The sequence below is a fragment of the Empidonax traillii genome, unplaced genomic scaffold (assembly GCF_003031625.1).
Source record: "Empidonax traillii isolate 1590-97213 ecotype Southwest subspecies unplaced genomic scaffold, ASM303162v1 scaffold6:size4315531, whole genome shotgun sequence".
NCBI lineage: Eukaryota > Metazoa > Chordata > Aves > Passeriformes > Tyrannidae > Empidonax > Empidonax traillii.
The window spans coordinates 4,172,210-4,184,199 of NW_020955199.1; positions in this window are offsets into that span (position 1 = coordinate 4,172,210).

The window sequence follows — 11,990 nt, forward strand, 5'->3', positions numbered from 1 at the left end:
TGGATCCCCAAATTAATCCTGGGACCTTCCAATTGTGGGCAAAAAGGGCCACCAAAACCACCTGGAAACCCCAAATTGAGGGTGAAAACCTCCAGGGTCCTCCAGTTGGGGGTGCAAAGTTTCCCCAGTTATACCTGGGACCCCCAAATTAGGGGTGAAAAGTGATCCCCAACCTCTGGGAACCCCAAATTGGGGGGGAGGGTAAAGGGTCGCCAAAAACTTCTGTGACCCCCAAATCAGAAGTGAAAAGGTTTCCCAAACCTCTGGGAACTCCAAAACAGGGGGGGAAAAGGTCCCGAAATACATCTTGGACCACCAAAATTTCTGCTCAGGTCCCTGTGCCAACAGATGGTGATGCTGTCAGTGATGCTGTCATATTCCTACTTTCAACTGAGCTCAAGTCCCTTGGCCAGAGGACTATGGGATACCTGCATTTGTGAGAGGTTGATGAGCACCTAAGAGGGTCTGAGATGCTGCTTCTTCCCACACTTTGCCACCTACATCAGTTTTTAAAATGCATTTCCACTTCACAGTGAGGAGAAGTCTGACTGGTATCTCAGTTATTGTGTTCCCATGCCTTCTGTGACCTGTGTATACCAGATATAAATATGAAAGGAAATCAACCAGTGAAAGAGAGACTGTCTGGCTGAGCAGACCACAGTTCCTTAGAGAACCAAGTTAACACACACCTCTCTTCTCCAGTTTGTCTCTCTCTCCCCACTGGCCCAGAATTCCCTTTTTCTCCTCTCACACAGTGTCTACCTTGAACTATTGAAGGTTGTTCTTCCCCACAGGTTTTCTTGTGCTACCTTTTACAGCAGTCAAATCACCATCATCAGTGGGAGTGTTGGGACATTTATACCTTTCTAAACAGCTGTTTAGGGCAAAGGGGCCAAACAACTCTCTGAAATCTCTAACAAAGCTGGCTTTGCCTCTCATGTATTAATATAAGGACATACTTGCACCCTGAATCGTTGCAGACACCAGACACATCTCTGAAGCACAACACAGTGATCTAGGTTTGCAGAATATAACAGAATTCCTGTTCTTCAATATGCATTGCAGTTTCAGAAATCTGAGTTCCACAGTTTTTGATAAGACAAATCAAGCTGAATTTCTACGAACTGTACAAGGGCTGTGCTAGAAGGAATGTGATAAAATTCCAAACACAGCTTTTTAGAGGCAAATGTGAAGTTCCTGCATTAAATTTATAACAACCAAGGTGTTTAATGCTGAAGTTGCTATTTTGCAAATTTAAATGTGTTGCATTGCACAGTGTATCCTACTGTTATTTATATCAGAACTTCAAGGAGAACACCATGAATGAACTTGGTGAAAGAGTTTATTTCAGACACCTACAAAACATATTTTCATCTTAGAAGAATATGCTTCAACCATTTAAGCTCTGCCCCTAATTTCAACTGCGCCAACAAACCTCCTCTTCCGTTTTCTTGAAGATGTAATTAGCAAAGGCGTTACTGGACTTTTAATTGGCCTTTTTGTCCGGAAATTACCTGGACAAAACCATCTTCAACCCCAGGGATGGGCTGGTGGGCAAAACCACGACAGGAGTTCTTAGGGTGTCTGTGCTTGCAGGTATTTGCAATAAATAAGAAGGGATGCTTTTGTTTGGTTGGTTGATTTTGTTTTGTTTGTTTGTTTTTGTTTGGCTTGATTGTTGTTGTTGGGTTTTTATTTTGTTTTATTTTTGTTAATTTATTTTACTCTGAGGGAGAAAAGAAGATTTTAAACATGATTTTAGGAACTACTTTGTCCTACTTTCAACACTCATATTGTACTGTTATAACAACTCATCCACACAGAATTTCAGAACTCGGGGGGGAACCATTACAATACATTAATATAAAATATTTAATGACATTGTACCATCTGCATCTCAGGGACTCAACTGCAAACTTTGCCAAAGACCTTGTGATTTCAAAATAAGGGAATATTACTAAAGCTGCAAGACTTGGCTCTTGGTCTCTTGTGGTGGAATTAATTTCAAATCAATATTACAGACACTTGACCTATTTCAATTAATAGTTTTGTATGAATCAAAAGGACAATCAAAAAACATTGTTTCTTCCATCTGCTGATATCTGGCAGTCCAGCACTACAGTCTGTAGTTAACTGATGTTGGAATTTGACAGTGTGAGAGATTTTAGAAATAATTTTGTGCTACTGCAGTGAACTGACAGACCCATGCTCCTCTATATATACCAAATTTTTTTTGTCATATAAAATCATTCTTAAGTGTTCTTGGGTTGGTGGTTGGTTTTTTCTCTTTGGGTTGGTTGATTTTGTTGGTGTTGCTGCTTTTGTCTGAGGTTAAGACTTGGAGATGTGTGTTGGAAATTGATATTCATCACACACACCCCTAAAAAAACACAGCTAAGGAGATGTGCTAGTTCCAGTTACATTTCTGAAAGGTAATATTTTTCATGAATGGTGGAACATTTTTTTGTAAGATGGAAAAGGGCACACTCATCTAAAGAAGACAAGAGACCCCCTTTTCTTTTCAGGTTGTTAGTGGTGCAGCAGCCAGAAAACTTGCCTGACATAAGAAGCTGAGATTTCAACCCGTGCTCTGGCTCAGGTGATGCAGCTGCTTCATCGGGGTTTCTGGTATATCATTTAAACATCTTGACTGTTTCCTTCCCACCAGGGAACTCCACTTTTCCGGTGAGTACTCTGACTCTCATGATCATTTTGAGAAATCTTCATTTTGCCTCATTTGATTTTATCTCTACTGACAATCAAAGCATATTTTCCAGGCAGTTACTGTACAAGATGGCGTGCCACAGCAACAGACCCTTCCCTGGAGAATTCCCGGTTTAAGATTGTGGGCAAAGCCACACTGTGATGTAGATAAACAAAGTCAATGGGAAAAAGAATAAGCATTACAAAAATTTTAATGAAAAATTAAGACATAAACATGAAATTCTCTCACTGTTTGTGGTATCAATTGTGTTGGATTGGATCATCTGAGTGAAAAGCTCCTTCAGCCTTAGATTGACATTCTTATTCTCACAATCCCTGGAGGATTGTGCAGGCCCTGGAGAACCAGCAACATCATCTCATTTTTGGGGGGTTCAAAATTCACCTCTCATTGGTGCAGGAGGGTGCTGCAGTATTTTAATAATACTGATACTAACAATTAACATAATTAATAACATAACATAATATAACATAACTAATATAATATAAATTATTATATAAATAATGATGATGAGAATAATAAAGCTAGTAACAATAGTAATAATTGTAGTGGTAATAGTAATAGTAGTAGCAGTAGCAGTAAAAATAATTCCTCTAAAGGAAATAAAGAGAGACTCAGAAAGCAAACATATATTTAAGTATAGGAATATAGAACAAACAATGTTTATGGCACCACTGGATGAGTAAACAGGTTGGGGATGACCTACTACAGAGCAGCTCTGTGGAGAAGGACCAGGGGGTCCTGGTGGGTGATGAGTTGATCATGAGCTGGAAGTGCCCTGGGGGTCAGGAGGGAGAGTGGGATCCTGGGGTGCATCAGGAAGAGTGTGGCCAGCAGGTCAGGGATGGGATCCTGCCCCTCTACTCAGCCCTTGTGAGTCCACATCTCACAACATGGAGTGTTGTGTTCAGTTCTGGGCTCCACAGTTCAAGAAAGACCAGGGGACACTGGAGAGGGTCCAGCAGTGGCCACAGAGATGATTAGGGATGTGGAGCATCTCTCTGATGAGCAGGGACTGGGGGAGCTGGTTAGTCTGGAGATGAGAAGACTGAGAGGTGTTCCCACATCCACACGAATAACCCCAAGAGATGTCAAAGGATGGTCCCAGACTCTGTTCAGTGCTGCCCAGTGACAGGACAAGGAACAAAGGCCATAAACTTAAACACAACAAGTTCCCCCTTCACATGAGGCAGAAATTCTATCCGTAGAGGTGGCAGAGCCTGGAACAGTTGCCCAGGGAGGGTGTGGAGTCTCCCTGTCTGGAGACATCCCAGACCCATCTGGACATGTCCCTGTGTCACCTGCTCCTGGTGACCCTGCCTTTGGTAGGGCATTGGTCTGGATGATCTCCAGAGGTCCCTTCCTACCCCAACCATTCTATGATTTTGATCTTCACATGCTGTTCTTTTGTTATGAGGTTGAAAAATGTACCCTTTACACTGAAGTGCAATGACACGTGCTCATCAGGGAAAGCAAAAGCTACACTTGTACCTGATCCACCTCAGACTCCCAAAGCTGAACTGCACAAGGGAAATTTTTGCATCTCCATAGTTTACAGTATTTGTAATTATTTTTATATTTATCACATATCAATGATGATCTGAATCAGAAATTCCTTTTAATTTGGGGGAAAAAAAGTGACATGATTTAGCATATTTATTTTGGATTGCAAACACAGAATTTGTTTTTTAAGTTTCAGAAAATCTGGAGTTGAATGGCTCCAAGTCCTGTCCAGAAGTCACCCAAAGTTTTACTTTTATTCCTGAAAAATTCCTCAGATTTTTGTGGTTTTGTTTGTGTGTTTGCTCTATGTGTGTGTGTGTGTGTGTGTGTGTGTGTAAGTATTGATTTGGTTGGTTTGGGGTTTTCTTGTGGGTTTTTTTGCAGTGTTGTTTGTTTTTACAAGATGCTGACAAATATTTCTCTATCCCATTTTCTTGTTGAGTATGAGACCTGTGGAAGGTCACACTCCCTCAGTAACTCCAGGATTTTTCTCTTCAACAATTTAAAACATATTCTAGAGTCTGGCTGTTTGGAAGATGGATGAATGTCCTAAAACACTGGGAAGATCAGCTGACAACTAAAGACATTATTTTTTCTCCAGAGGCAGAAAAACATACATGTAATTTAGATAGCGATTGCTCACACTGGTGGGAGGATGCAGAATAATCAGAGTACAGGGGTAAGGAGGTCTTTCTCCATGAAAAGGAAAAAAATAAAAATAAATAAAAATAAAAATGTAGATGTTATCATGGGAAGCAGGAGAAAAATCAGAGGTTCCTTTTAATTGAAGGACCACAAAAACTAACTAGAAATATCGTCTAAGACCAAAGAAATTGAAAGAAGGAGGAAATTTAAAAGAGTCTGAAATACTGTGATATGGACAGAAATAATAAATTATTAGAAGGGAGTGACATGATGGTCCTGCAGTCTGGCTTTGTTGAGATCATAATCCATACACAAAGAATCATAACACATGGTGTTAAAATATGTGTGCAGAGCACTCAATCAAATTAAAACCAAATGCTAACAAACAATGTGGAAAACCATAGCCCATTTCCATTGGACAAAACTGAGGATGTTTCTAACAGACACACAATATACAAAAAAAAAGAGAAATGCATTCTTCCACACTGGCTATAAACTGACACAGAATAATAAAATCTTATCTCTTATTTTTTTTTTAAACTTGTTTTATCCTTGCAAAATAATGCCCATTGGTTCATATTTATTCTTCTTTATTTTGAGTTGTGAATATCTTCCCTTTCTCCATGAAACCTTTATATACAGGAAATAAGTTTACAGTAAAATAAGATTGAGAAAAATTATTAAAAAACCTGAATTATTCTGAAGAGGTAAGGGCACTTTGTGATATGCTGAGTAACAGATAAAACTTTCAGCACCAAATATACGCTTCCTACAACTTTAACTTGATATATTCAGTTCTGTTGCATTCCAGTACATCATGAACTCCCCATCTCTACACAAGAATTATTTGTCCTTTTATACACTCTGTCTTTAACATTAATTATACAGAAAAGATCCTTCTACAACCATGTACAAAAATCCAACAATGACTAATCAGGAACACCTCCAATTCAATGAAACCTAATTAATGGTTCAAAAATGTTTTTTTTTTTTTTTCCCTAAGGGTTCAGCAGCTATTTTTTAAAATACTTTCTAATGTTGATTTAGAATTATTTGTCCGCCACTGTAAGTTTTTTTAATTTTTTTTTTTTAATGTACATTGTGTTGATTATCTACGGGCAATCTACATTGATTATCTTTACATTTTCTCAGTTTCCTTCACAAAAAGAAAGAATTCACAGTGCTACCTCCTGGAGCAAATTAAGACCTAACTGTTCTACATTTGTTATGGTTACTCTACTTAAGAGTGAAACAGAAGTGAGAAATACAGGTCATTCCTCCCAGAAGTATGAAGCACTACAAATATGGTAAGTTTTTTATGCTATATAATTACTATAAATAACACTAATTATTTAAAAAATATCATTGCTGTATTTTAGCTCTGAGATGTGTGAAAAGTTGTCCTGAATAGGAAGAATGTAAGTAGCTTTGAAGTGCCTGGAAATTACGAGAGATCTCCACATGCTGTGCAAAACCTTTTCCATTTAGCCAATATTATGTGCTGGAAATTGTTATACTGAGTTGTAAGACTCCCACAACATCTGAAATACCTGAAATGCTAAGCATACAGGTTTCTGTGTTAGAAGAAGCTGCAGGAGGAATAACAGAGAGATTCCAGTCTGTAGGATACTTTTGCATCCATTTGCAGGTGTTCTGAATTCAAACGAACAGGAAGGAAAATTTTCAGTAGGTTTTCTCCCAGTTCTATCATTTAACAAAACTGTCTCTTAAATGGAAATCTTTTATATGGTGGTAATAAGTTAATAAATATTTTTTTAGGGTACCTAACTAGCTGTTTGTTGGGTATTTGTGATTTTTTTTTTTGGTTTTAAAGGCAGAATTCTTTCTTTATAAACATTTTACAGTAGTTGGGGTCTGGGGAACTTAGCTTTGTATCCCAGACTTTCCCTGTCACACTGCAAGAGCCACATTCTACAATTTCCTATTTTATTAACTTGATTGCAGATATACCCTCAAGGACAATCTTAAATAATTTTTGGTTCTCTTCAAGTTCTCTTTGTTGTTGTTGTTGTTTTAGTCTTGAAATGCATTGTAATACCTTCCTAGAGCTACTTCTCAGTTGATTCACTTCCTTTGCTTGTACTAGGTCCCAAAACTGGAAGTGTTTGAGCTATGTTAAAAACAGACTTGACTGTGCCTCATCCCTCTGCCTCTCCATTCTGCCTGCCCTGGCACTCTGAGAACCTCTTCCAGGATGCTCCTTTATGGGCTGCTCCTTCCACATTCCTGGCAAACTGTCATGATTGGATACATGGGTGAACAGTGTGCTAAGGCTGCATTTCTTTCATAGTTACACGTGCATCATCATCTTAGTCCTCATAAAGTCTGGAAATGGTGCAATTCAAAGTAATCTGAATAAGGTTTTTTCTATCTATAAGGTTACCGTGAGAATCTCTCTGTAATATGGATGATTCAGAAGGAAGGTGAGTAGTTCCACAAGGTGAGTGGGTTCAATGTTCAGGAAATAATCCAACATTACTAATGTTGAATTTATATCTGATGTTTTGAGGCATATCATGAAATGGCCAGCAGGGCTTGATTGCATGACAAGGTTCAGTCACGACCTACTTGTTCTACCCCATGGATGGGAAAAGAAGGGAGGTTGGAAGATGTCCCACACCTGAACAGAGGCAAACACTCATGCTCCTGATGCACTGATAGTTCAGTCCAAGGTGACATTGCCCAATAACACACAATAATGGTTAAAAGCACCAGTGTGCTGCAGCATGGCCCCAAATCACCCTGCTCTGGGCAAAATAAATGGATTCTCTATCTTGGTATTCAATTCTTTTTTTTTTTTTTTTTTTTTTTTTTTTTTTTTTTTTTTTTTTTTTTTTTTTTTTTTTTTTTTTTTTTTTTTTTTTTTTTTTTTTTTTTTTTTTTTTTTTTTTTAGTAAATGGGGATGATATTGATTCCTGACCAGGCAAAGGTTTTTGCAGTGTAACAGATACATTGGAGACTCTCGGAAGTGACATTAAATTAAACACAGAAGTACCTTCTTATGGATATTTATTGCAAAAATATTAAGAGGACTGGAACAACGCAGAAAGAGGAGAAACCATGTAAATACTGTCAAATATAGAACTGAAAGAAGTATCTGGCAAGCCACATTAAAGGACATATATTTCTGTTTAGTGAGAAATTAAGTAGTATTAATGTTCAGTTGGTGGTTTCTTTGAAATACCCTTAACTTGTTAGGTTGAATTTAGGAAGAAACTCAAAATATTTATATTTCTAGTACATAGATGCTACTAGTTAGAATGATACTTTGAAATATGAAGGAAGCTTATTGCAGAAAAGTTGGCTGTGACATTTGAGAGACTTTTCCTTTCTCAAAAGAAAATGGTGACAAATTCATGCATTAGTGTCAACATCGTTCTCCCTGTCCAACTACCTTATATGTTTGATAAATGTATTTTCAGTGAATGATTTCTAAGATTCTTTGCTATGTCCTGTCAAATAGTGAAGAGAGAATGCTAAATACAGTTTAAGAAATGTATAAACAAATAATTATTATTTTTTGTGCTTTGTTTATTGAACAAAAGGCAGAAGAGAATGTAACAATTCTTCATGAGCTAAAATCTGTCTATAATAAATTGTAAAGTATAAAATCTACCAAATTTTCTATTACCTTTAACAATGAAACACGGGAATCATTAAAGGTTTTAAACAAAAAAGTGATTTAAAGCATAAGTTTCTTTGGGGTTTTGTTTGGTTTTTTTGGAGGGGGGTTGTGTTGGTTTTTGTGGGTTGCTTTTATTTCTTTGGTTGCGTTTTTTTGTTTGTTTGGTGGTTTGGGGGCTTTTTGTTTGTTTGTTTAGTTGATTTTCGTGGGGTTTTTCTTTGGGTTTGGTTTTTTTGTGACTCTCTTCCTAAAGAATAATAATAAAGAATAATAAAGACCATAATTTTTGTACCAAGCTCTAAAATAGATGGCATTGCTGGAAATAAAATTGCTTATGTGTCAGACATGGACTGTTTGGCTGAGAACAGGACTGAGGCTTTTGCTGAGATCCTGGTAGTCATAATGGAAAGGAGGAAAGGACTTCTGCTATACCGGCCATTCACCATGACATTGCCTACATTAAATTTGTACTGGTAATTCTTTATTAGGTTGTCTCATTCATAAGGGGTTTTTACTGGGGTTTTAGCAGAGTTTTTTATTTCTGAAAAAAATACATGAATATAGGGAAGCAAGAGGTAAATTCTTATAAATTGCTTTAAACTGGCAACATGCTCTGGACTGTGATTATTAAACTTTATCATCAGTCATAAAGTCAAATAGCAGAGAATCATAGAAACACCTTACTAGTGTAGATGAGACAAGTTAGTAGCAGCATATTTTTCTTTTAGACATTCTTCAGTAATTATGATTTGGTAATCTTCTTAGTGAACATAAACTATGAATTCCTCTTGTTTTCTTTACATCCAAAATCCAACTTTCCTTTTGTATTCTTCCTATTAAACATTTCTCTCTTTTCCTTTAAAAAATAAAAAAAAAATGACAACAAAAAGCTAGAAGGAAAATGATTGCTCAGATAAAGGATTTTTTTTTTTTTTAGTTTTTTGGTTGGTTGGTTGGTTTTGTTTTTTTGTTAGTTTTTTAGGGTTTGTGTGTGTATGTGTGCTGAAGTATTTGAAGGCAAATCTGCCATGCGCAGTCAGAGAAATGGAAATAGCCATCAAATTTTATCCCAGCATCTTTTAGACACACAATTCTGCAAAAATTCACCATGTTGTATTAAAAAAAGAACCGGACACTGAAAACTCCTTTTTTTATTTTTTTTTTTAATTTTATTTTTATTTTTTTTAATTTTATTTTTATTTTTTATTTTTTTATTTTTTTATTTTTTTATTTATTTTGGCATTTCCCTTCCCTTTCCCCTTCTACCCTGAGCTGAACATTTTGCCTTCACATGCTCCTGTGGACCACATAAACCACTGAAATACATGGTATGAAGATTTTTAGTATAGAAATATGTTTCACACCATTAATTAATTAATTTTATCATGTCATTTTGTGCTACTTTTAAAAGTTTCCCCTGGATGGCAGAGAAATTGATTCCTTTAAGGAAGGCTAAAGTTTTTAAATTGTTTTTTCTTATACTGGACTTATACCTGCCATAAAAGCAAAGAAACAGAATCCATAATTACTTTTTATAAAGAATATTGCTTAATCAAAAGTGTGGATGTGGAAATATAAGACTCTTCACACCATATGACAGATTCAGCTTATGTAACACCATATCCCCAAAAAGTCTCAAAAAGCACATAAAAACATCTCCCCTCCCAGGTCCTGCAACTCAATAAAGACAAAACTTTAAGTCTTTCAATAAAAGGAGAAATACTGGCTCTGTAGAAGACATTAAAAGATTATGGAAGCTTTTAATAGCAATTAATTATTGCAACCTGGGAGCTATTAATAAGAAAAGGGGAAAAAAAAAAAGAAAGCTTTTCCTAGCTTTTCCTAAACTTATCTGCACTTATTTGCTCTTTCCTATCATTGAATAATTCATCAAGAATCACGCATATTTTCTAAAAGCCAAAAACCAAAAATTCTATCACCCAGGTTAGAAAACAATTCCCAGGTGTCTAAAAGTTCAGTGAGGTTAGATAAGGAAATATCTTTTCTTCACTGATGTCAGTGTCTAATGAGGCATCACTTTTGATGTATAAGAAAATATAGACAACAATCAGTATTTATATATGCAGGAAAAGAGCCTGATATCTAGTTGTAATCTAGGAATATTGCTAAGCTATCTTTGAAGGGAGTAAAACTGTGGGGATGAGGCTCATTGAAGGATACACTCTGTACATGAAGGACTTGTTTATTATTAATATAGTTTCAGGTTAGCTACAAATGCCTAACATTGTGAAGCCAAGAATCAAATTTGTTAAAGTCTGCTTTTATCTAAGCAACATGAAAGAGTTGCTCATTAATTTGAGAGTTCAAAAGGCAATTTGGCATTGTTCCTGAGATCTGGGAGAGAAATACTCCACGTAAAAGTATTTCTAGTGCTAAGCAGTTTTCTCCTCCTGTTGCCCTGTAGAGGAGAACTTTGGGAACTTGCTCTTTGAGGCTGAAGTAGTCTCCATGGAGCAATTTTATAACTATTTACTGTTTAAGGAGCTTAAGAATATTTAACTGAGTCACTTGGATAGATATTATAAAAGACTTATGTCTGAATTTTCAGTGGTGCAGGCTTCAACAGGAAACAATCTTAGTGACAAAACACTGTTACTACTTACTTTAAGTGTTTTACAGAGGTACCCTAAGTCTGTTTTCTATTTCTTATGGAACAGCGAGGAGATATGGTAGCCTCTTCCAGCTATAGTTGGGCATTTGTTCTTATTTAGACAACAATATTTTGATATTTAGAAGTAAATTATTGGAGTAAGTTCTTTTTAATTAAAAAACAAAAACAAACAAACAAACAAAAAACCAAAAAACCTAAAAAAACCTCCTCCCTCTTTTCCTTTAGAAATTCAAAATCCCTAATCCCTAAACACTTTTATATGCTACCATACAGCTTCTGCAACAGATGCTTCACAATAACATTTTTGGGGGTTGATGGACACTCCAGAAGGGTTCATTTGTTGAAACTCCATGATACACTAATGTCCTTACACTGACCTTGGGATCAAATGGTACCTTCATAGCAAGGGATGGAAATAAGTAGTAAAAGATATAATTAGAGATTTTTTGAAATTGAAAATCTTGTGTGGGTCAGATATCTTTGTAACTGTCATTTTGACTGCAGAAATTGAGAACTCTCCAATATCCAGTGAAAGGCTCTGGAGGACAGTGAGTATATTGTTTAAGGATTTCTCTTACTTTCCATTCCACTCCTTCCTATGCTTGAAGAAATAAAGGGCAACCAATAGACCCTAATTATTTTCCCTGGGAAATGTTAATCAGCCAAATGAGTAAGTTCATAGTGTGTTAAAATGATAGAAAGAGTTAAAGGTATATTTCAAGCACAGTTTTATCAAAGTGCTCTCTCTTTCCTTTGACAGTCAGAGCAGGATCCAAACTCTGTAGTGTATCAATATGGATAAATAAATAAAAAAAAAAAAAAGAATAATCTTGAATAGCTA